The sequence below is a fragment of the Phocoena phocoena genome, chromosome 8 (assembly GCF_963924675.1).
Source record: "Phocoena phocoena chromosome 8, mPhoPho1.1, whole genome shotgun sequence".
Lineage (NCBI taxonomy): Eukaryota > Metazoa > Chordata > Mammalia > Artiodactyla > Phocoenidae > Phocoena > Phocoena phocoena.
Genome location: NC_089226.1, coordinates 75,117,005 through 75,144,479, shown reverse-complemented (window position 1 = coordinate 75,144,479; position 27,475 = coordinate 75,117,005). Strand labels below are relative to the sequence as shown.

At 38.2% G+C, this 27,475-nt stretch overlaps 1 protein-coding gene across 3 annotated transcripts in view; it reads right to left on the bottom strand.

Annotated features, from left to right (window-relative positions):
- NELL1 (neural EGFL like 1) overlaps positions 1-27,475 on the bottom strand; it is an 876,133-nt gene that overhangs the window by 112,348 nt on the left and 736,310 nt on the right. The gene's annotated exons all lie outside the window — the stretch shown is intronic.

The window sequence follows — 27,475 nt, the reverse complement described above, 5'->3', positions numbered from 1 at the left end:
TGAAATAGTTGAAAATAGTTGAAAACTTCCCTAATATGGGAAAAGAAATAGTTAATCAAGTCCAGGTAGCACAGAGAGTCCCATACAGGATAAATCCAAGGAGAAATACTCCAAGACACATATTAATCAAACTGTCAAAACTTAAATACAAAGAAAACATATTAAAAGCAGCAAGGGAAAAACAACAAATAACACACAAGGGAATCCCCAGAAGGTTAACAGCTGATCTTTCAGCAGCAACTCTGCAAGCCAGAAGGCACTGGCAGGACATATTTAAAGTGATGAAGGAGAAAAACCTACAACCAAGATTACTCTACCCAGCAAGGATCTCATTCAGATTTGATGGAGAAATTAAAACCTTTACAGAAAAGCAAAAGCTGAGAGAGGTCAGCACCACCAAACCAGCTTTACAACAAATGCTAAAGGAACTTCTCTAGGCAAGAAATACAAGAGAAGGAAAAGACCTACAATAACGAACCCAAAACAATTAAGAAAATGGGAATAGGAACATACATATCGATAATTACCTTAAATGTAAATGGACTAAATGCTCCCACCAAAAGACACAGATTGGCTGAATGGATACAAAAACAAGACCCATATATATGCTGTCTACAAGAGACCCACTTCAGACCTACAGACACATACAGACTGAAAGTGTGGGGATGGAAAAAGATATTCCATGCAAATGGAAACCAAAAGAAAGCTGGAGTAGCAATTCTCATATCAGACAAAATAGACTTTAAAATAAAGACTATTACAAGAGACAAAGAAGGACACTACATAATGATCAAGGGATGGATCCAAGAAGAAGATATAACAATTGTAAATATTTATGCACCCAGCATAGGAGCACCTCAATACATAAGGCAAAGGCAAATACTAACAGCCATAAAAGGGGAAATCGACAGTAACACATTCATAGTAGGGGACTTTAACACCCCACTTTCACCAATGGACAGATCATTCAAAATGAAAATAAATAAGGAAACACGAGCTTTAAATGATACATTAAACAAGATGGACTTAATTGATATTTATAGGACATTCCATCCAAAAACAACAGAATACACTTTCTTCTCAAGTGCTGATGGAACATTCTCCAGGATAGATTATATCTTGGGTCACATATCAAGCCTTGGTAAATTTAAGAAAATTGAATCAAGTATGTTTTCCGACCACAACGCTATGAGACTAGATATCAATTACAGGAAAAGATATGTAAAAAATACAAACACATGGAGGCTAAACAATACACTACTGAATAACGAAGTGATCACTGAAGAAATCAAAGAGGAAGTCAAAAAATACCTAGACAAATGACAATGGAGACACGACGACCCAAAACCTATGGGATGCAAAAGCAGTTCTAAGAGGGAAGTTTATAGCAATACAATCCTACCTTAAGAAACAGGAAACATCTCGAATAAACAACCTGACCTTGCACCTAAAGCAATTAGAGAAAGAAGAACAAAAGACATAAGTTCCAACTCCTGCCCCACTATTTACTCATCTCTCTGAGTTTCTGCCTGTACATCCAAGAACATGAAATAAGAATCCCCGCATGGTGCTGATGTGAGGATCAAATGAGATAATGGATGTGAGTGCTTCTGTAAACTACAAAGCCCTTGACAAATATGAGGTATTATTATGATAGTATTATCACAATAAAGTTAAATGCGCTTGGGAAAAAGCGCTCTAGCTTCCAATTATTCTGTCAAAATATTTATTGGACACCTACGTGCCAGCCTGCTGCTCTAAGCCTTGGAGAACAAACGAGGGCTCTGCTCTCACAAAGATCTCATGGAACCAACTTTCTCACAGTGACAGAGAGAAAGTCACAAGTTATTCACTAATTCGGGATGCCTTTGTCAAGAGAAAAATCCCTGTTGAGAATGCAGCTAAGTAGTTCCTGGATCCAGCACCTGGATCCAGGCAGGGATATAATTCACGCCTCCCAGTGATGTCACAATATTTACTATATCAAAGTTGGAATCAAGGAAAAATTTGGAGGTGAAGAGGGTTGGAGGATCAATTCCTGAATGTCAAAAAATAGAAAAAGAACCCAGTGTCACAGCCATGAAATAGAATCCCAAATTAAGGACTAGATTGGGCAAGTAAGTACTAGAATATGGAGACTCAGAGAAAATGCTGCAAAGTCTCAGACAGACATTATTTGCAGGGCGTAACTGAGAATAGCTTTAAATGACTGATTTACAGTCAACTGTTCAAGGTGAGAAGCAATGTAAATGTTACCTGTTCTCTGAGAGCCCCTCAAACATGATCCAGACACACTAACAGACTAACCCCAGCCTTGTAGTCAACACACGGCGGTCTGCCTGACCAGACCTTTCCCTAACTCTCCTGACAGATGTAAAGCTGTCCTCTGAGCTGCAAACGTCAGTCTTGATGTTGAGGCATCCTCCTATACTATCTAGAGCAGTGCTGTCCAATAGAAATATCCTATGAGCCATGAATAAAATTTCTAATTTTCTGGATGCCACATCAAAAAAGTAAAAAGAAAGGAGCCAAATTAATTTCAATAATATATGCTTAACTCATTATAGCTAAAATATTATCATTTCAATATACAATCAATATATAACATTTATTAATGAGATATTTAGAAACCCCATAAGAAGCCAACTGTCACACTACACCATGAATAATAATATCTTAACATGATGCAACAATGAAAGTAAAATGTAGTCCTACCAAGACAATAGAGTTGTGCTAAAATATTTTACATAAGCTTCAGTTTTAAATTTTTAACCAAATTAAAATTAAAAATTAAGTTGGTCAGGTGTACTAGCCATATTTCAAATGCTCAGTGACCATGTGGTTAGTGGCTACCACTCTGGACAGCACACGTATAGAGTTCAGGAATATTAGAACTTCACAGAAACTTAAAGATCATCAGATTCGGTCTTTAGGTCACATATGCTTAAGACGAGGGAAGAAGGAACCTGTTCCAAGTATCATGCTCTGTATTGGCCCATATTGTATTCTTGTGCTTTAAAGTAACTTTAAGGAGGAATTATTATTCTCATTCCACAGCTGAGGAAATTGGAACTTGTACAGATGGGAGGATTTACCCAAGACACATGGAAAACACACGATAGAACTGAAACCCCAAATCCCTGCTTATTTCTGTTACTGAGAAACATACAGTTGTCCCTCAGTATCTGCAGGGGACTGGTTCCAGGATCCTGTGGATACCAAAATCCAAGGATGCTCAAGTCCCTTATATAAAATGGCATGGTATTTGCACATTATGCACATCCTCCCATATACTTCACGTCATCTCTAGATTACTTCTAATGTGAACGCTATATAAATAGTTGATGGCATGAGGCAAATTCAAATTTCAGTCTTTAGAACTTTCTGTAATTTTTTCAGGTATTTTCAATCCACAGTTAGTTGAATCTACAGATGTAGAACCTGTGGATATGGCAGGCCAACTATACTTCATTATTTGATTTTTGTCTTCTTTTTTATCTTAACAGTAGTATACCCCTGTGTCTTAGGTCCTTTATCTCAACTGGTATGTGGTTGATATGGGGACTTTCACTTACTCTTTGAGAGGATGGCATAAACCTGACCCTCTCTTCATACTCATGCCTGCTCCCTTCAGCTTCCGGCTTATCATTCAAAATATGCTGTGTGTGTTCTCTCTTTGGGAATGAAGCATAGAAAAGGAATCATTCTATTAACATTATAAATAGCAGCCAGCTTTCCAAGGACCTGTTCAAGGAGGAAAACCATGCACATGTGCTATGTCAGTTTTGTTCCTTCCTTGCATAGTCACAATGCAGGTGTATAACCAGAAAAGGCCACCGGGATATATCTGCTCACCAAAAGAATCCTAAAGCTCAAAACTGCCTGAAAGGCAGGAAATAATAAAGACCATGAAGAACGAGATACTAAAAGGCAACAGATACACTGTTGGCCTAACTTCCTTCAAAATCAAATTGGAGAAGATTCTGATGAGTCAGGCTGCAAGAACACCAGGACCCCTTAACTTCTCTAGGGTAACTTCCCTAGGGCTGTGTGGTGAATGCTGATGATAACAGAGTTGCCCGAGTCAGGAAGAGAAAGTTTCAATCAGGGTGAGAATAAATGCATTAACCAGTTTTAAAAGCAAACGTGCACTTTCTGCAGTATTTTGTAGTGAAAAGGTTATGGGTTTCTGCCAGAAGATCTTACTTGAATTGTGCCACTTTCTTGTCATGGTCTCTCTATTCCTCAGTTTCCAAATCTAACCCAGTGCCAGAGAATTAATAGCAGTTCTTCAATCAAGACAAGTCAGTTACTTATCCAGGGCTGCATACTCCTGCACTTTACTGATAATTCTTCTTCACCTCTCCATTTTTGTGAATTTTGATCATACCATCTCCTACCTCCATTATTGATAATGTTATCGCTAATAAATAATTGGAGTGGCACCGGTTAGAAATCAGTCCACTCTAAATCAACAGAGGCCACCCGTATCGGCCTTCTAAGCCTTAGTCATGTTTTGTTTCCAGGAGAGAGTCTGCAACACACATGAGTAAGGACAGAGGATTTCAAAGCTATAGTCAGTGTTTCCCAAAGACAAGAGACAGGAGTGTTGATGACCTTTGTTCAGGGCTGGTCTTGAAACAAATTAAATTTTTGGGACTTGGCCAAAAAGTATGAAATATTGGAGGAAGGGATACATGCAATAAGAGGAGCTATAAAATGTACACACATTGGCTCCCCAACACTCTTTGTATATGAGGCTTACTCTAGTTACTCCATTGGCCCCATCACAGACAGACTGTCTCTCACGTGTATGGTGAGCTAAGGCCACAAAGAGGAGAACCTTGACCTACTCCGTAACATTATCAGCTGGTAAGGAATAAGATATAAATCTTTTTCTGTCGCTTATGACAGATTTATAGTAATTAGAACAGATGGGATACACCAGTTTAAATCTCAATAATGCACATATTATTGCCCACAGTTGATTACACATTCCTTTGTCCAGTTCATTGTTAATGACTCAAATAATGGGGTTTCCTGCTACTTTGCCTCACAGCATAATCAGATGAGACATGCTGATGAGGTGAAATAATAGTTGTCAAAATGTTCTACATGGTAATAAATACAAAGAACAAGCAAGCCCTACAATGGACAATGAGATTTTAAGCAGAGTATCCAAGAAGTGTAAGTCAAACTCTAGGTAATACTGGGTCACATGTGAGACAACTACCACAACAATTTGCAAGTACAAAATCACACACCTTCAGTTGCTTTTCTGATTGAATACGAATAAAAATGATAGGAAAATAGAACCAGTCTCTATTAAATTGCCAAGCTCAGAAGAGATAAAAATTTTCATCGACTAAAATGTTTTTGAGATACCTTTAGCAGCAAAAAAAAAAAAAACTTACTGAGATCACACACACACAAACCAAACACACACTTAAAGACCTACAGACGATGCATGTTGGCAAAGTCATACTTAGTTTCAGGGACTATTCACATTGAGATGTTATTCCACAATACTCATGGACAGTAAACAGTATAGAACAAACACATCCTTTACCACCATCAGGACGGTCACCAGCAAACATTAACCCACTACAATGGATAAAATATTTATATGCTCTGGATATTAGAATATGACACAGGGTGGGGAGAATACTAATTAAAAGAAACTATGAGTTTGAGTCCTGTCTTATATTTAATAACTTTAAGTGTGATGCTGAATCTCAGTTTCTCTCCTCCTATAATGGACAAAATAATGCCTTCATTGCAGAGTAGGAATAAAGTTCAAATGAGATAACATATCTGAAAACACCTTGTTAACAAATTTTACGAAAACGTTTGTAAATATAATATTTCAACTAAATCTTCCAACAACACTACAAGAAGCATAGCATCATATCACTGTTAGGAATAAGGGTAAATTATAACAGAGATAAACTGGATGTTAGGAACAGAGCAGTGGTTCTGGGTAGTGGAAATAAAAAAGAAGATAAAAAGGCCACCCAAATGTATATATGCTTCAAAGACAATGCAAATTGAATTGTTGGGAATTGTATTTCCACCTGATTATAAATATTATGTAGGGAATAAAATACTAAAGCCATAAAGGACAAATCATAAAGCAGGTCTTCCCAAATACGGGCTAACATCTTGCATGAAGAGCAAACAGGTTGGCAGTACATAATCTTTAGATACTGTACAGTGGTTTAGCACTTGGAGAGAAGTGAAGAATAATCTAAAGCTATTTATAAAACTCATCATTACAGGAAACATTTTTGGGCCAAACAGTATAGTATGTAGTAGAATAAGAACTCTCCTGACAGATGAAATCTAAATTCTAGAAGGTATTGAAAGTACTATGTTCTTACTAAGTAGTTACAGCTAATCACACTAGTGTAATTATTTGGTGAAGTGGATGCTATAAAAAGGAAGATAATCCTTTTATGCCATGTTGATATTATGTGTTTTAAATTGATTTACTTTAAATGTCTTTTTCCCAGATGATAAGTTAAATTTATCATTATATAATCTTTGTAATAGAAGATTCTAGATAGAGGCCTAAAACGTATCCTTTTTCCCTCATATCCTTCAATTTCAATCCAATACCTATGTCTTCTGAGGAATGCAGATCTGGTAAGGGCAACGAAGACAGGTCCCAGAAGATGTCAGCAAGCTATGCCAGGATCTTGAGTCCCAGTCTAAACGGATGACATAGACTCTCTCATCCTGGGTTTGAAGTGTAATTAGACTGGTACTGGATAGCCCTGGGGTAAGGATGAGAACACAGTGGTGTCTAGAAACCTTGGTATTCAAGGATCCTTGGACCCATAGGAAGAAAGACTTTATTAGACTTGTGTAAATGGCCTTGGAAACACCTGCTATTCCCTGTCATTAAAAATCATAAGAGAGCTGAGTGGGAGAATTAAATCCTCCCACCCTGAGGCTAGGAGAATGCTTGTCTTTATAGTAGAGTTGGCCAATGCAGACAGTCATCTTCCCAGTGCCTCAAACAGGAAACTTACAACTTGCTACAACTCACAACGACTTTGGCCACAGGGGCAGAGAAAGCTGGCCACTCCAACAGCTGGATTTGAATTCTATGGAAAGGCCAAGAACAAACTTTCAAAGTGGGAAATAAATGCTACGAGATGACCTGTAGTTTTTTAAAAAAATATATAGTAACTAAAACAATGTGCTATTGGTGTATGAATAGCAAATAGACCAATGAAGCAATGTGGAAGACTGCAAATAGACTTATGTATATATTAATGTGATTATAATGAAGGCGTATCCATGTTCAAGGTGGACTACACAAGTAAATGAGACAACTGGCTCTTCCTATAGAATGACAGCAAAAATAATAGACCCCTACCTCACACTATATATAAAAACACATTTTTAAAACACATTTTAATGTGTTAAAAACCTTAGATAATAAATGGAAAGTTGCATAATACTCCATAAAAAAGTGAGATAATGTCTTCATGATGCCACCTAAGAGAGGATTTCTGAAATACAATACAGACACAAAAATTAATCAAAAGGAGAAAACAAGAGAACATCAACAATTGACAAGAGATATCATGGACCAAGAGAAGATATGTGCAAGGATGATGTAAAACAAAGAGGATGCTATAAAACAAAACACTGTGTAATTAAAATCCTGTAAGTCTACAGGAAAAATATTGATGACAATAGAAATATGGGTAGAAAATATGCACTGAAAGTAAACAGAAGAACCAATAAATTGATGAAAAGTTGCTTAATCAAGGAGATGCATGTACCATAACCAAAATAAACCAATTCCTATGTCAGATTAGAAAAAAAGTAAAATTTTCCCATACCAACTATTAGTGAAAATGTGTGGAAAACCAACTGTCATACAATGGTATAAATTGGTAAACCTCTTTGAAGAGTAATTTGTCAATATCTAATAAAATTGAATACAGTCCTATCATGTGATATGATAATTCCATCTCTAGATATGCACCCTAAAGAAACTCTTGTAAATGCTTACAAGGATGTGTTCTATATGGTTTACTGTCTATGAGTGTTGTGGAATAACATCTTAATGTGAATAGTCCCTGAAAGTAAGTATGCTTACAAGGAGAATTCACAAATATATTAACTGCAACAGTTTTTATGATATTAAAAATGGAAACAAGCTAAATGTTGATCACTATAAAAATGGAAACTAAATCATGTCTAATTTCTTCAAATATAAAATTATACAGCAATTAAAATATATTACTAGAACTATATGTATAAATATGAATGTATCTAAAAAATAGCTGAGTGAAAAACATCAACTGTGGAGTAGGGGGATCAAGATGGCAGAGTAGGAGTATGGGGAGCTCACCTCCCCCCACAAACACATCAAAAATACATCCACACGTGCAATAATTATCACAGAAAACGAACTGGAAATTGACAGAAGACCTCCTATAAAACCAAAGCTGCAAGAAAGATCATGCAACTGTGTAGAATGAAGGAAAAAAAAACAGGCAGCAGCTGAGACCAGGGCCCCTGGGAGGGACCTGTGAGGAAAAGAAGGTCCACATGGGTAGACACTTGCCCCAGGGAGGGAGCAGACTGACTCACAGTCTGAGCCTCCCAGACCTGGGGTCCTACATGGAGGAGACAAGGCACCTTGCCTGTTAGGAAACCCACTGGGACAGACAGGAGGACTAGAGGAGCCTAGACTCTCCCCACTAGGAGTGGGTACATGCTGGTTTGTTAACAATTAGGACGAGAGAGACTTGTATTGGCAGCTGCTGCCTCCTTGCTGTACTTCCCAATCTGAAGGGGTAAATGCCCTGGCCCCACTCACTCCATGTCACAGCCTGGTGTGAGGTCAGGGCAAAGATTTGGTCTAGCTATGCAAAGAGAGACCAGGGCACCTGGGGTATGATCCAGGCAGAACAGCAGAGACCACTGTCAGCGTGCACTGGGTGGCACCACAAGAATAAGCAGTGGCTAAACACTGGATCTCAGGCAGATAGACCCTGCGTAGGGCTACTCAGCGATTCCTTTCCCTGCAAGAGAGCCCCGGCTCCGCCCCCTCCACTCTGCAGTTTAGCACCAGATCTGGGGAAGACAGGTACTGGGAGAAGTCTGCCACAAAGGCAGCCCAGATCCCAGGTGGAAGCAGCCACCTCAATTCCTGCAGTCACAACACTCCGATCCCAGGCCCCAGCCTACTTTAGACCACATCTGTGCACTAGAACTGGGACGGACACAACTGTGAAAGGGACGTGATCTTGGGCTGCTTCTGAGAGGAGCCACAGATGCCAACACAGGCGACGCGTAGGTTCACTGTGACCACACGGGCCTCACTGGCTTCAGCAATCACTTCCTTTCAGGCAGGGCACGTGCTCAAGGACAATGGAGCCTGACTGAACCCAACCCTCAAGGCTTCTACTCCAATAACTGGGGAGCAGACCCTGTCCTGACAGGGGGGGTGACAGTCAAAGAGCAAAGAGGAAGCACTGCCTCACATCCAGCACAGGCTCTAAACACCACAACACCAATAACACTCCCTATCAAGGGGATAACAACCAGCACACCTTGAGGAACGACGTGACTGGCATTTATACCAAAGCCAGTCCCTCCTCCAAAAAGTTGTAATTTGATGCAATCCCTATCAGATTACACATGACCCTTTTCACAGAACTAGAATAAATAATCCTAAAATTTATATGGAACCACAAAAGACCCAGAATTGCCAAAGCAATCCTGAGGAAAAATAACAAAGCTGGAGGCAGAACCCTTGCAAACTTCAGACTATACCACAAAGCTACAGTAATCAAAACAGAGTGGTATCAGCACAAAGACATACATATAGATCAACGGAACAGAAGAGAGAGCCCAGAAATAAACCCACACATCTGTGGTTATTTAATCTTTGACAAAGGAGGTAAGAATATACAATGGAGAAAAGGCAGTCTCTTCAATAAGTGGTGTTGGGAAAGCTGGACAGCTACATTTAAATCAATGAAATTAGAACACTTCCTCACACCATTCACAAAAATAAACTTAAAATGGTTTCAAGACCTAGTCTATCTACTAAAAATCAGTAGCAGCAATCTCAAAGGATGAACACTAAAGTTTTCTGTTGAAAAATCAAGTAAAAGGCAGAAATGATCACTATCATCATTATTATTCAACAGGATTATTTTTTGTATTTTCAGCCCAACTAAAAGGACAGAATGAAAGGTTTTGCAAATATCAGAAAAGATTATTCAAAATACATCCTTGTTAATAATATATGTAAATGGTTCTGGTAAAAATCTGTATCGTACACAAAAACATCCCCCTTAGGTATAAAAAACATTGATTATTGAGAATATATGTACAATTATGATAACTGAAACATTTATGCTGAGAACAGCAGGTAAAAGGAATGCCTATCAATGAGGGAAAGGTTGAGTAAACTGTAGTTCATCCACACCATAATAATCTTAATAACCCTTGACTTGAAACTGACATTTTTCAAGTCAAAAGCAGTTGAATATTGGCAATTTCATATCATTACTATGACTTCATGTATATTCATACATATATGTCATATACAATATATAATATACACTCACATATACACACACATATATGTGTATCATATATGTGGATATATAAACTACTACATATATAAATACATAATATAAATATATAAACACAAACCTACACATACATATTCCTGAAGTGTGTATCTGTAAATTTTTATATTAGGTGGTTACATGGGAAGTGGGTCAAACTAGAGGAAGAAGAGGAAGAAAGGGAAAAAAGAGAGAAGGGGAAAAACAACCTAACTGAAAAAAGTTGCCTACCACAAAGCAGCATTATAAATGTCTTTTTTAAAAAGTATGAAGCATGGATGTGTATGCAAAAAAAAAATGGTGATGGATGTGAAAATGATGACCAAAATGATGGTGGCTTCTCAGGGTGTGGGGAAATGAATGTCATCTTCCTCATTAGGTGTTTATGTTTGAACTTGTATCGGCAAGTGTTTTGTTGTTATTCTTATTCTTTTTTTAGGGGGGAAAAGACAATAGGGCTATTTCCATCATGGAAGAAAAAGAAAAACTATGGAAAATTCAGAAATTTATATAAAAAATAAAGCAGAGGAAAAAACCCTCAAATTCTACTGCCCAAGATAACCCCTATTAACATTTGCATGCATTTTTTTTTTACAGTGAGGGCATATGCTACATATATCATTTCATATTTTCCTTTTGTTACTTAGCATTTATCAAAATATGATAACCATACAATATTTCATTCTTTGGGTATCTTAATTTCCTTAATTATACCCCATGCTACATACTTGGTCACTTCTACTTGTACACTCTTTTGATTAATGACTAACAGCATAAGGCACATTTTACATATAAATATTAGTTTACATTTTACACTGTTTCTCTAGGAAATCCCCTTAAAAATGGAACACTGACTCCAAAGGTATGAAGATTTTTAAAAATCTTGATACTTACTGCAGAATTGCTTTACTAGCAGTTTACGTAGCACCTAAACCAGTAGTCTAATTACTGCCCGAAGCAGCACCTCTGACAGGACAGTATTTAAATCATTGTGTTTGGGAGCTCCAAACCTATGTTTAAGGCGGTAACTGTAAATAACCCTGTCTAACAATTCATTCAGTTAGTCTGTTGAAGGGGTACTTGCAGGAAGCACATATTGGTATGTACTTCGAACAAGAAATTTCTGTTTCCTTTTTTGGGATAATGGGAGAAGTGCAGAAAACATTAGCTTTGCTAATTATAAGTTTACAGAAGCCTAATAGTAACCATAACAGAGTCAATTACCATTTATCAAACAAGGTTTATAAATCCAGGGAGATTCCGAAATGAATTTTCTGGTGTTAAAAGTTTCATGACAATTTGGTTTTGCTTTGTTTTCATTTTAACAGATAATCTTTTAAAAATACCATGTTTTTCAAGTAAAAAGACACTGTCTTGTAGTGGTAAATTGCAACTGAGCAATGCAACTGAGAAGTAGTAGATTCTTAAGTAACTATTCTTCAAACTAGTAACTTCAGACCCTTGTGAGGAGCTTGGCCATATTCTAAGGAAATCACGAGAACAAGAGGGAGTAGAAAGAACACTTTTCCATATCCACTCACTGCCAGAATTTTAATAACCAATGTAAGACGGAATGATCTGAACGCTACAGCTGCATGTAGACTTCTTTTCCTTTTGTATATTATTCTAGCTAATTATTTTGAATATCAAATATGGGATTCTTTATCTGTCAAATCATCATTCTTTAATATTCCCAAGATATAGATCACCCGTATCGTTATTGCCTATAGACTTCTATAGCTCTAGGAAAAATTAAGATACCTCTCTGGCATATAAATTTAGTAATATAATTTTAGATAATGTGAAACCTTCAACATGAGATGCTAGTCACGGCTCTAGAACATATGAGATGTTCACAAATTTTCCGTTGGGGATGTATGGCATAAAGGTCAAGAAGCATATAAAACTCTACAAAAACGGAAACTGAAAGCCTTCCATCCTCATAAAGAAGCAATTTCTACCACCTATATAAGAGCTGAGTCAAAATATTAGAATGTAAAAAAAATTAGAGACCAGTTTATATTCTTTTTCCATGGAGGATCAGTGTTAGCAGGATAAGAAAAAATTCTAGTGCTCTCTAAAGAAACTATACTTTTGTTCTTTTCAAGACGGTCTGGAACTTTCAAGGGTTCATGATTTGGGGGATAAGGATCACAAGGCGCGCTAGCTCTCTGTCCTCTATCCTCCTAGTTTAATTTTGCATTCAGCTAGAACGGCGATTCCCAAACTTGACTGCACTTTACAAAATGGTAAAGCTGATGCATCGTACTCAGAGATTTGGATTCAAATAGTCTGCTTTGAGTCCCTGGCTTCAGTGTTTTGTTTTTTTTTTAAAGCTCCCCAGGAAATTCTAATGATTGAGAGACACTGAACTCAAACATTGGAGAGTAAGAAATCTGCCCGCAAAAAGTTCACCATCTAGTGACCGACAGAAGTTATCCAGTTCCTATCGTGCAACCTCTCCTCTTACCAACCACCACCACTACAGTCATTTTTATAAAGAAAGGTAGCATTTGTCATGGTAGTGTGTGTCACATGGATCAACCCTAGGGGTAGAATATTATCTCCATTTTTCAAAAGATAGGAATAAAAGCTTTTTAGCAGACACTTGTCACACATTCACTGTGAGTCAGGCACTGTTTTGGACATTGGGGGGTCTAGCCCAGATTTAGAGGCAAGATCACAGTCTGGAGACAGAAGTCACTAAATTGCCTAAAGTCCAGGCTGGGCAAAGCGTTCTCAAAAATGTCCTGCCGCCAGCCATCCAGATTCTGCCACTGACAAGTACACAGGCAGGGGGTTTTCTCCTTGATTCCGGTCCCAATATCTATCGTTGTTAGCGATAGGACTCTATTTCATCTACTTGTGCTCTTAGGAAGTATCTAGCAGGTTTTGGGAGAATGATAATGATGTGTTTCCACTTTAATGCAACCCTTCCATTACTCTTTCAGTTACTAACATCAATCATACTTGAAGACCGTTATTAAGTCATGCAGTAATCTTCACCTGCCCAGATTAAAGAACACATCTCCTCTAACCTTTTCCCCAGAGGAATGACCTCACAGACCTTTCATCATTTTCACTGCTCTTTTCTGAGCACTCTTCAACAGTCACTAAGTCTTGTATGAATAGAAATAATGAATAATGTGTATAAGCCCTTTATGAAGGTGTCTTTGTGAACTTGCCCTACAGGCTCTTTGGATCTAGATAGATTTTACCCGTGAGGCATGCACATTAGAGGAACATGATTTAATATTTCATAGTCTGATTCTGATTTAAACCCCACTTACTGAGCACTTATTATGTGCTAGGCGGTATCCTGGAGAACTTTCACGTCAACTCACGGAATATTTACGATGGCCTCTGGAGGAAGGCATTGTAAATTTCTCATTTTACTGAGGAATAAACTGAGGCTCAAAGCGGTTAAGGGACTGGTGATCTGTCCAAGACCATATGGCCAGGAGCCAGAAAAGAAGCTGTGAAGAAGAGGTAGAAGTCAGAAAGCCAAAATAGTAAAAAAAAAAAAAAAAATCAATTCAAGGGCTATTTTCCCAACCATTCAGACCACCCTACTTGGTCAAGCAGGGGAATAGTAAGGAAAAAAATTAGAGCAAAGCCTTATGAGGGGAACAGAAGCATAACATTATAACTGACTGGACTTCTTCCCTCTCCCTCTCCAGTGCTATTGGTCCAGGGTGGGTAGATGGAGGTGGGAAGTGCACACAAAGGAGCTTTAATCAGGCAGCACTGCAGAGCAGCCCCGTTAGTTTCCTGGTAGACAGAGAGGTCTGAAAGCTATTTTAACTCAAAGAAGGAATTACTGCCCAGGATTTTTTGTCAGAGAAGTGTGACGATTTAGCACGTCTGTGGCTGACATTGTCAAGCCAAATGGACAGTGTAATAGCTTCACTTACAAAAGACCCTGCCAGGTTGTGTGACAGTCAGGTTCTTCCCAGACAGTGAAATTCTCCTTTTTCCCTGCCCTGCTTGACTAGGTCCTGCTGCTACCATCTCTCATTGACTGATTTACATTTCTTCTGCATGGAAACAGGAAGGTCATTTGTAGGAACAGCAACCCTGATCCCTTCTTAGAACTGGAATGGTTAAAATAAAAGTAGTCCCCCCACCCCCCGGCTTAGGAGAGCTTAAAGCTTTGCTAATTCCAAAGCTAACAGTAAAAGTTTCCGGAAAACTTCTCATTGTATTTCAGAAAGAATTTTGCAGTTGCACCAGAGTCAATCATCAGCCTCTTACTGTTTCCAGGCTCCCACTGCATCCTAATTATGATCGTGAATTTTACACAGTACGTCTCCAGACCATCTCAATTATTCACATGTGAGCTCTACTCATTTTTGCCTCAGAGCGAGGGAACTTGACAAGGAGTGAAGACTATCCAGGGAAGGGAGATTGGGGGCGAGTCATAGAAAGCATAGCATACAAGGAAAAGTTGATGACTTGGAGATGTTTATCCTGGAGAAAAGAAGATTTAAGACTATGGGGAGAGGTGATAGTATAAAATTGGAAGGAGAATTAGAATTTTATCATCTTTGCATTACAGTCAATACCTATGGGATCAAGATATTACCATAAAAGAAGTTGTTGAAGAGGCTTTATCCTTGATAATTGCCCTTGAGAGAAGTGATGCTCGCTTTGCTCCGACTCTATCTTCTGGTGTGTCTTTCTGATGTTCCACAAAATGAGAAGTGTGAATTGAACAGCCCTAAATCACAGAGTAACTTACCCTTCATTAATTTTTCTTTCCCTCTTTCTGGTAACAAGGAGTAGGGCTCAATTTGTAATACTTCTCAATAATTCTTGTTAATAAAGAGATAGAAAGACCCATAGTGATAGGAATCAACAGGGCATAGCTAGGATCAATAATATTGTTTCATTTCTACAGTATGTGTTTTTTACTGAATGACCTTCTGTTTAAGGCAACTGATAATAGGTTTCCAGTTAGGGTAGTGATAACAAGTACTCTTGTTAAGTAAATCTATTTAAACAAAAAGAGTTTAATTAAAGAGGATTTATAAATAATTAATTGTACAGGTGCAACTCAGATGATGCCATGGATGTAGCAACATGTTTAAGGTATCACTTGGATAGGTTAAGATTAAACAATTCTTGAGTAGTTGACAAGGTAGCTTCTTGTGAGTGATTTTCAAACAGTGAGTGGCTTGATGGCTATTTGGTATTATATTCTGGAGTAATTCCTATACTGGAGAGAGGTCAGGACTCAATGACCTCTGATGGATCTGCAACCTTGAGATTTTATAATTCTTTGCTTTACCTTCTTTGAACCTCTACTACTGAGCATTTGTTATGCTAACAAACAAACTCAATTTCTTAATGGACAACAACAAAAAAATATTTATTTCTTACATGTATCACATAAAGGCTGCAACTCAGTTCAGGCTCTGCTCTAGGTTTACTGGAATCTGCCCCACCTGACTTCCTATTCTGGGTGTCAGGATAAAACAGCAGCCTCTTTGTATAACATGCTTCTTCTTATATCAGGGAGTGTCTGCTTGAATGCAACTTACATCCTATCGACTCATATGCTAATGGCCAAAGCAAGTTACACGGCCAGTCTTGCCAATGGTACCTACAGAAGGCGCTGCAAGTGATGTGGCAAAGGATACAGATGTATATTCCTCTTATAGGGGTGGGGAGGAAATGGAGAGCTACGAACAATATTACAATTCACCACAGAACCATTCAGGCTGGGGACACGTGGATCATAATTAAAATTTTCCCAGCAGGGTGCAACTTCAAAACATCAATACTTCCAATTAAAACCACACTGAGATGTGGCTCTAGCATGTCTCCCCATAATTAAAAAAGCATGGATAAAATAAATAGAATAGCTTTCAAGGAACTCGCGTTATGACAAACATTAACATGAGGCAAAGGAAAAATTTAGGGCATTAAGATAGATTTTGCTTTTCTTTTTCCTTTTGTTTTTCTCATACGCAGGCCATAAGGCAGCTGGCCATATCAGAAAGAGCATGGAGACCTACTACAGGGATATATGTGACATTGAAAGAATCCCTTTCCACTCTGTGTCTCTAAGATGCCTTCCTGCTCTGATGTTCACTGAACTGAGATAAGAGATGAGAGAAAAAGCTCTGTCAAATAGACAGGGGGTATCATCATTACTATTATTTGTATTAGCTAAAGTTAATATACTTTGTGCATTAATTAGTGATTACTATGTGTAGTCAATACTCCACAATTATCCCACAGATGATGACAGCCCAGACTAGGTTATACTGAAATGGAAAGTGAGAAAAACAAACACCTAATTATAACAGAGGTATTGTGGAAGAAGCTATCGCTTATGTCAAACTCTGCAACAGAAGGGAGAAATTTACTACAGCATGCTCTTTAAAGTTATTTTGGTGGAGTGAAAAGGGAGGGAGCTTTCAAGTTTAATTCCCAGCTGCTTCGGTTACGAGGCTGGCGATTTTCAGTACATTTCCAGCCTCTGCTGATGACAATATGCACCTCCCCGTAAAACATGGACAGTAATACTTACCTCTGATTTAATGCATTTTGATTAAATGCTTATTACCTACTGGGAATTGTTCTAGACTTTGGGTATTCAGCGGTAAGCAAGATAAAAGTCTCTATTGGGATTGACATATACACTAATATGTATAAAATGGAAAACTAATAAGAACCTGCTGTATAAAAAAATAAATAAAATCCTAAAATTCAAAAAAAGTCTCTATTCTCTTGATGTTTATAATCTAGAGAGAAACCCAGACAGTAAACTAAAATATTAATATATAGCATTATGTTAGGTGGTATTAAGTGAGATAGAGAAAACTAAATTGGAGAAGCAGCCGAGATGAGTGGTGGGAGATCTATCTTGGACCAGATGGTGAGGGCAGGCCTCTCTGAGCAGAGACCAGAATGAAGGGAGAGAGAGAACCACAGGCTTTGTTGGGGATGACCACTCCAGGCAGAAGATACAGGAATTGCATAAATCTCAAGGAAGCGATGATGTTAATATAGCCAGTGAAAAAAGTCAATGCGACTAAAGCAATTGAAGTGATGGTGACAGTGACAGGAGATGGGAAACAAAGAGGTAAGCAGAGGCCAAATGCTACAAGATCTCAAAGTCCATGGCGCTACTATGTTTTAATGTGAATAGGATGATAAGACAGGAGGTAGTTTGTAAAGGAGAAAAATCTTAGAAATAGTACATGGTACATAGTATTATTTAAGAAGTATTTTAAAAATTAAGAAATATCTATTTTCCTTCCCTTATCCCTGTCATGGTAAAGTAAAGCATCCTTTTAGAATATCTGAAAACACTTCAAACCATGAGACCCTTGGAACACAGACATTTGTGCAAATTTTAAGGGATACTTTTTCTCTTAATACAGGGTTAGTAGAAACAGTTATTTGATTTCTAAACCCGGTTTGATACTAACAAACTACGGGGTGCCCTAAGCGAACCTCATTTCCCCCCAAATCATGTCTGCCCCAAAATCAAATTGGTTACCTGTAAATTATGTTGCCCACAAAATTCAGATCTTGCTCAGGTTTTCTTGTGCCCAATATTGTTTGACAGAGGGCCTTCCAAGTTAGCTAAGAGGACAGTTGTCTCTCTAATCTAAGACAAGGTTGAAAGTATCCCTTCCTTTCCTAAAATAAAAGCAAGTACCCTGACAACCTAATACTATGTGTGAAATCGAGGTCATGTCTCAGAAATCCCTGGTTAACATACAAACAAGTCACCTTAAATGAATGATATCATAGACCAATGATATTTTCATGGGGACAAATCACGTAGATGGTCCTGACTATCCATCCAACACAGAATGATTGAGTTTGATCTGGGAAAATGGATGGAAAAGGGTCCGAGGAGGCTAGGGTTCAAGGACTGTGGCATCCAGAGGCATGGAAGGGGAAGGAGAGAACTGAAGGAAACATGACACTTCTCATCTCTCTGTGCCTCTGCATTCCTCCACCTGAAATGCTGTCCCCATCCCCAACAGTCTTTTTTATTTCCTGAAGTATATAGTTAACTTACAATGTTGTGTTAGTTTTAGCTGTACAACATAGTGATTCGGTATTTTTATAGATTACATACCATAGAAAGTTATTATAAAATATTAACTATATTCCCTGTGCTGTACACTACATCCCTGTGACTTATTTATTTTATATATAACTGGTAGTTTTTACCTCTTAATATGTTTCACCTATCTCACCCCTCCCCACCACTAGTTTGTTCTCTGTATTTGTGAGTCTCTTTCTGTTTTATTTGTTCATTCGTTTTGTTTTTTAGATTCCGCATATAAGTGAAAATATACAGCATTTGTCTTTCTCTGACTTATTTCACTAAGCATAATACCCTCCAGGTCCATTCATGTTGTCACAAATGGCAAGATATCATTCTTTTTATGACTAATATTCTATTATATATACACCATATCTTCTTTATCCATTCATCTGTCTATGGGCACTTAGGTTGCTTCCATATCTTGGCTATTATAAATAATGCTGCTATAAACATATCTTTTCAAATTACTGTTTTTGATTTCTTTAGATAAATACCCAGGAGAAGAATTGCTAGATCTTATGGCAGTTCTGTATTTAATTTTCTATAGTGGCTGTACCAATTTACTTCCCACCAACAGTGTACTAGGGTTCCCTTTTTTCCACATCCTCACCAACACTTATTTCTTATCTTTTTGACGGTAGCCATTCTGACAGGTGTGAGGTGATATCTCATTGTGGTTTTGATTTGTATTTCTCTGATGAGTAGTGATGTTGAGCATCTTTTCATATGCTTGTTGGCCATCTGCATGTCTTCTTTGGAAAAATATCTATTCAGGTCCTCTGTCTATTTTTTTAATTTGATGGTGTGCTTTCTGATATTGAGTTGTATGAGTTCTTTATATATATATATATTTTTTTTTTTTTTTTTTTTTCTGTTTTTGGTACGCGGGCCTCTCACTGCTGTGGCCTCTCCCGTTGCGGAGCACAGGCTCCGGACGCGCAGGCTCAGCGGCCATGGCTCACGGGCCCAGCCGCTTCCCAGCATGTGGGATCTTCCCGGACCGGGGCACGAACCCGTGTTCCCTGCATCGGCAGGCGAACTCTCAACCACTGCGCCACCAGGGAAGCCCCCTTTATATATTTTTGATACTAACCCCTTATCAGACATATAATTTGCAAATATCTCCTCCCATTTAGTAGATTGCCTTTTCATCTTGTTGCTGATTTCCTTCACTGTGGAAAAGCTTTTTAGTTTGACTTGGTCCCATTTGTTTATTTTTATTTTTGTTCCCCTTGCCTGAGGAGACAGATCCAGATCCAAAAATATATTGCTAAGCATGAGGTCAAAGAGCACACAGCCTATATTTTCTTCTAGGAGCTTCATAGTTTCATGCATTGAAATCTTTAATCTATCTTGAGTTTATTTTTGTATACAGCATGAGAAAATTGTCTAGTTTCATTATTTTACATGGAGCTGTCTAGTTTTCATAACCCCACTTATAGAAGAGACTGCCTTTTCCTGATTGTATATTCTTGCTTCCTTTGTTGTAGATTAATTGACCATATGTCTAGGGGTGTATTTCTGGGCTCTATATCCTGTTCCACTGATTGATGAGTCTGTTTTTGTGCTGATACCATACTGTTTTGATTACTATAATTTTGTAGTATAGTTTGAAGTACAGTATAGAGTATGATACTTCCAGCTTTGTCCTTCTTTCTTTCCTATCTTTTGTAAGAGTCCAGTTCCAAAGTTGCCACAGTCATGGAATTCCCTGATTCCCTAGCAGGAAAAATCTCTCACATGAACTTCCATAGGCTTACCTGGGCTTCTCTATGGCACTGAGCACTTCCCACTTTGAATTTTAGTTACCTTTTGCCCTGCATGGCTTGCCCTCATATTATGAAGACAACTTAAAACTAAGACAAAGTTTGATTAATCTTTGTGTCTCCATTATTTAAATCTGGGAGATTTGCACAGCGCTTCACCCATAGTAGGCATGCAATAACTGGCATAAGTGGAAGAAAGAAAGGCTTAAGAAGGAAGGAAGGAGTGAACTGTTGGCAACATTTCCTATTTGATTTTTTTCTTCTTGGATACGCCCATCATCTCAGCAGGCATCAACAACACAGGTTCCTCAGATTGTCCAAGAAAAGCAAAACTTAGTCATTTTATTTCTAGGAACTGCTCTGTAATTTTAAACACCAACCTACCTGATTTGATTCAAATATCACAGTGATCTCTCAGTAGAATGAGATAACAAGACATGTAACAAATAGAGGAAGATTTTATTTTCCAAGAGGTATCTCAGAATCTGTTCTCAATAGTTAACTGCAAACCTGGCAGTGGGTAAAGGCCAGGGAGTGATTTATGACTCAGTAACAATCGAAGGAGTAATGTGCTTAGTGGTATAAGTTAAAATAATGTTGTAATGCTCCAAATCTTTAAAGTTCAACAATTTAGGTTAAGGGAAAGCAAGTTGTACTTGATTATCAGTGTCCTGGGTATCTGGAAGTACAATCAAACCAATGATGAACTGAGCTATAGGCAGAAGGTGGTTTGCTAATCAGGGACAAGAGTGAATTGAACTTTTCCAGAGACTGGAGGTATTAGCTGAGCCACAGCTGGGCAGAGGGTTTAAAAAAAAAAAAAAAAAAAAAAGACAGTGAACCCTGTGTCTTGCTTCTGGGAGCTTAGACAGCTCAAAGGCCATCAGGAAAAAAAAAAATCAGTCTTGCTCTCCATTGACTCTAATGCTGAAGTCACTCCTGAAATTGAACTCAATTGAACTCCATGGTCTTCAGGAACAGGCTAAAATAAATGTTTTAAAACTTGTCTCTTTTTTATTTGTTGACCAGAGTCAACATGGGCTTTTAATATGAAGCAAAAAAATTAATTGTCTAGTCTATTAATTAATTGTCTAGTCTATTCAGGCTCTTAAGTATATAAAGCTGTAATTGAAGTATTACATAGACTAGACTAGACAATTAATTAATTTTTATATACTTAAGAGCCTGAATCTACTGGCTTTTCACATATGCACGCATGCGTATGAATGTGTCTCTATGTGTGTGTTTGTTCAGTGCAGTGACAAAGAACATGAATGTGGGAGGCACACAGAATTGGTTCAGTGTCTCAGGTTTGCCTCTTTATAGCTACTGACCTTGAACAAGTCCTGAGGTTCTCAGTTTCTTTATTTCTATTTTGAGAATAATGATGGTAACTTCCTCATTGAATTGTGATTATTGAATGTGATAATAAATACAAATGTGCTCATCATAGTAAATAAACAATAAAAGGTAGTTATTATAATTATATTATTATACCACAACATTCCCTTAATCTTGGAAATTATTTTCAGTTCTTTAAAGTCTATATCATTTAAGGGAAATGTCATGCCTTCACTACATATTTACCAACATTTCTAGTTCACCAACTAGGAATCTTGGCTCTATGGATCAGACAGCCCCAAGAATAAATCAGAAAGGAGCACATACCTAAATAGTTTTATTAATGTGTATTCTAGTTGGCAAGACTGAAGAAGTGGCAAGCCTGATCATTTTATCTTAGGCTCAATTCTATTCATATTCCCCAGACTACTCGTCCATAACCTTCCTTAAATTTTCAAGCCTATAATTTTTTCTCAAATACAGGAAAAGAGACCATTGAAAAGAGAGCAAACAAATGAGTGGTACACAATGTGATCCATGTATAGAGCCATATTTCCTTAAAGTTTTCCCACTGCAAAGATTGACAAACTCTAGCAAATGGCAAGGATGTAAGTCTGGGTAGAATTTCTCTGAGAGTTTTTGTAGCCTTAAACAGATGTGCTCTTGTCTTGGGTTTAAGTATGACCCTTTCTAAATATAATGATGAGGATTGATGACAATTAACATTTACAAGTGACTATTATGTACAAAACAGCTTGCTGTGTATTTTATATTCATCGCTGTGTGTAATTTTTACAATGAATATGGTGAAGATACTCCTAATTTTATCATTTTACAAATGAGAAAGTTGAGACCCAGAGAGTTTAAATCAACTGTCCAAGCGACACAGCAGTAAGTGGTAGCGTAGGATCTGAGCTCTAGAGTCACAGCTCTTAGCTGCTGCACAGAACAACCTCTGGGTCAGGACCTTTCAGCCAGCACGTTCTGAGCATCCACTCTGCTCTAGTGTGCCAGATGCCACCAATACCAGGATGAGTAAGGCATGGCTTTGGTCCTTGAGGACTCTGCAGCCTAGTACAGGAGAGAAACACTTAAATAAATGTCAGTGTAATATGGTAAGCTCTGGTCATGAAGATGCACAGACTGCCAGGCAAATATATAGGACAGGTACCACCACTGGCCTGAAGCCAGCAGAGAAATGTCATAGAAGGCACGTTACTGAAGTCTACAACGAGCAAGAGGAATACAAAGTACATATCAGGCAATTTAAAAGAGGAAGCCAAAAATATGAAAAGAGGTGTATTGGGAGACTGACATGTATGGCTGAAAGGTATAAAGGAAAGAAAAGTCAAGAGATGAGATAGGAGAAGTGGCCAAATCATAGAGAACACAGCTATCACACTAAGGACACTGGACTTTACCCTTCTGAGTCTAGGCAAAGGGAGCCATTGAGGCTTTTAATCAGGAAAGTGATGTGATTCTATTTGCATTTTAGATGGATTATTCTAGAGACAGTAAGCTTACTTTGTACCAGCTTTGTGAACTTCGTCATGTTGCTGTACATTTTTTTACTTCAATTCTCCGTTTTTAAAGTGGAAATAGAGTACCTACTTCATACGGTCGTGGTGAGAGTTAAGTAAGTTCACATAGAAAACCACACATGCAAGTACCTGGCACAGAGTCAGCCCTCAGTAAGTGTTAGATATTATTTACTTTTTTGTGGATGAAGGTTGGAAAGCACTAATCGGGTGCTACTGTTCATTATACTCTTCAGATGAAGAACCCAAAAAGGGCGGGGATAAGTGTCATACCTGGTGACATTTGCATTCAGAGAGGCCCACTTTGCATCACAATCTGATTTCAAAAGGAGACAAATATGGCAATCTAGAAATGCACAAAGATATATCTAATCTCTTTGCAAACAGCACAGTGGTACTTACGCTTTTACAATGCCTTTGGATTCAAGATGCTACAACTCAACAACCTCCACTCCCATAGCAGACCTTACTTATCTGAGAGGCAATGCTTACTCTACTGCATTATAATAATGGTTTCATTTGTCTGTACCAGGAAAGCCCTGGGCTTTGAGCAACTTGAAATCAGGTTCCTATCTTTGCATCCAAAAGCCTAGAAAAATGTGTGGTACATTTTTTCCTGTTAGTGGAATGTGTAGATAATTCACAGTTTACCTGAAATGCAAGTGAAGGGGGATGGGAAAGGAAGTTCATTCCTCTAGGTTCTGACTACAAAGAGCTATGGCAAAGAAGATTACAGTGGGCAGAATAGGGTTTAGGAATCTCACTGTTTTTTTATCCCCAAAATTATGGAATTCTAGGGCTGGAAGAAAACCCAAGGGACACCCTCCAACTAAGGCTGCTGCAGTTTTTTTGTTTAGGTAGAGGGAGGATACTAGGTACTTTTGCAAAAACCCCCTTCTTGTGAATGGAGTTCAGTCCAATCATTTTCACTTCTAGGACTCATGCAAAATCTACTGAAAAAAAAAATTCTCCTGTACTTGCATGGAATTTTGTCTTCTAATCATCCTACTGACATGTTATCTTAGCCTAGAAATATGTGGATGTGTTTTGATGTAAAATAAGTAGGTCCCTGAAAGTTTCATAGATGATTTTATCTACAGTTTGATTGATATTTACTCTCATTTCTATTCAGACAGAGATCGTTGGAATTCCTGGTAAGTCCTGGAAGTATCTGCTCTTCTTGTTCATGGATGAATGGAATCTGGCTAAAAAAAGCCCAGATTTTCCAGCAGAAAAATATGTCAAGTGTCTGAAAGCAGAGAAATGTTATTTCCAATCTGACTTGTCTGTTCACCCTTTCCAAGCAGTTCCTCAGAAAAGTTTTGGTTCATCTGTAAGATGAGTCTCTTTGTTGTGTTCTGCAAATATGCTTTCAGATAAAAAAAGAATCTGTCTGTAGGTGGGCATCCACTTTCTCTACCTTTCTGCATGGTATCCTGGGTCTTCTCTACTCTACCCTCACCCCAGGTACACCTTTCTTATGGCTCTTAAATGGCTCTTAAATATTATCAACCTTGGCCCTTTAAGGTAGGGCTTTTATTCAACCCACTTCATTTTTTTTCACTTTTCAGACAGGTAGTAACTTGTTATTCAGTTGACAAATAGAAACTTGCCACTGTAGAAGCAAACTGGAGATTGGATGCAGACAATTCACATTTTAATTGAAATGCAATTACATAAAAGTTTTCTAATTGACAAATTACTGACCCCCCCAAAATACTATTAAAATTAGCATCACTACGTAAGTTTAGGCAAAAGTAATTTACAAGAAACAAAACCAGTATTAATAGAACTAAATTAGTAGTGGTTTATAATTAAGAATCAAGAACAGTAGTAATTAAAAGCCATAAACAACTTGAAACGCCTGTAACATTCAGTTAACAAAGCATCCTTCCCTCAATTTCTAAGAACTTTGTCTGTGTGAGTTGTGGAGTTTTTCAGAATGGCCTGGATTTTGGTGATAGCCAATACCTCAGTGGAATAGTGAATTGATTCCTGAATAAATGTGAGAAATGTCTAATTATGAAATAGAAACAGTAGGTTTTAGTCATCTGTAATAAATCTTTTAATATGTTTGTTGCTAATAGCCTTTAGAATGCAGCTGAGGACAACGCCATTGCCAGTGGTTTCATTTTTATTCTACTAAGAAGTTTTCCCGTGGGACTTAAGATACATTTTCAGATACATTTTGAGACTCTGTCCCAGAGCTATTTTCAACCTGTGTTTACTGGAGCCTTAAATGTTGCAAGGGGGACTAGGGAAAAACACAGTGGGCTGGACAAACCTCTTACTTCTTTTCAGCTTTACCCAGACCAACCCAGACAATTCTTGAGATACAAACTCAGGAGTTCCAGGTGATTCTCATTCATCTATTGCGGTGGTCCTCCATCTAATCACACCCAATGTGCCCTGTTATAAACAAGCATTTTGCAATGCTTTCCTTACTAATTTCCTGAAATGAAATTTAAAAGTAGTATACACTACCTACACATATGACCTTAAAAGAAATCTACATAACCTCTAAATATAAGATACAAAAGAAAGTAATTTATAATAAAAGAATACATAATCAATATGTAAAAGGCTGGGCATGGCTACTCTAGGAAATGTAAGAAAGCAGTTACACACTTACCTACGATATGTTTATATTTATGTGAAATAGGACAACGTTCAATTGTTTTACTTTCAGCACGTTTTCCTATAGCTGATATTTTAAAATAAGACCTAAATACCTCTCTATCCATCAATCATAATCACCAGGAATGTGACAACTGCAAATATAAAATAATGCAGGTGTAATTCTTCAGAGCCACAACTAACATAAGCAGTGTTGCCATCACTGACATGATTTTCCAAGATGAATTAGAGCACTTCTTTTGTGCCAGGTACTGATCTGAGCACATTACATTATTGACTCATTTAATTCTCATGACATTTTGAGATAGGTACTGTTATTATCTCCAATTTACAGCTAAGGAAACTGAGAGACAGAAGTGTTAAGTACCTTGGCCATCATCACACGCGGCTAGTGGAGTGTAGGATTTGGGATTCAAAGCCAGAAAGCTTGATGTTAACCCTCTCATTATGTCTCTTAGTGAGCAACTTCTGGTGAAGCTCTTAAGAAGACAAAAATGTACATTCTTCTCCCAATCACCCTAGCTGTTGCATTTCTGGAAATGCAGTGTGTGTTAAAACTGTGTAATGAATACCACTTGTCATATGTAAAATAAACTAGGTTCTAGGCTCAGATATTTACACATTGCTCTTTCATTGACATGAATGTCTGGGCAGATATTCATACCTATCATGTAGGATACAGGACATCTAGAACCATCATCCTCCAATTGCAGGACACCTGACATCCCCAGTTCCCTGCCCACTAAATAACAAGAACACCCCCACTAATCACTATGAGTACCCAAACTACTCGCACAGATTTCCGAAACTTCTCCTAGTGGCGAGTTCTCCTTCTGCTCATTACTATCCAAATTCTGTGTAGCCAGGAACCTTAGAGGACATCTTATTCTCTCTCCAAGTTCAACCAGAGCGGCTCTGCTTTTATCCGTCCTATGCACTCAAGTTCCAGGCAAGATTTGGCCTGGAAAAATACAATCTTTTTGCTACTTATAAAAAAAAAAAAAAGTTTGAAAACGATTGCTCCAGACTAAGACTCATTCTTCACCTCTTTTCACTGGCCATAATAGAAACAACAGTCTGTGGTCCCTACCATCTGCTCTAGTCCTCTCTGGCTCCAGGTGAGCACACTGCTAATGCCCCCAACCACCTGTTACTACAAAGAGTTGGAGTGACAGACCGCAGGCACAGCTGGAGAGCTCAGCCCCTGATGCTGGTAGCTGTCTCTCCGCCCTGACTGGTGTCCACTGGGCCCGTATGCTCCTCACGCCTTCAGCTGTGTGGGTGCCATGTCTGGTCCACTGAGGTCCTCTGTGATGCCGGGAGCCTGCTCTGCCACCGGGGTTTCAGCTGGAGGGCACTGCATTGGACTGGAAGCAAAGCAAGCCCGCTGTTTCTAAGAGAGTCCTGAACTAGAGATGAGGAGACACAGTTCTCTGCCACTCCTTAGTTGTGTGGCCTTGAGCAAAGTGTTCCCCCTCTCTGGGTTTCAGACTCTTCGTGGGTAAAATA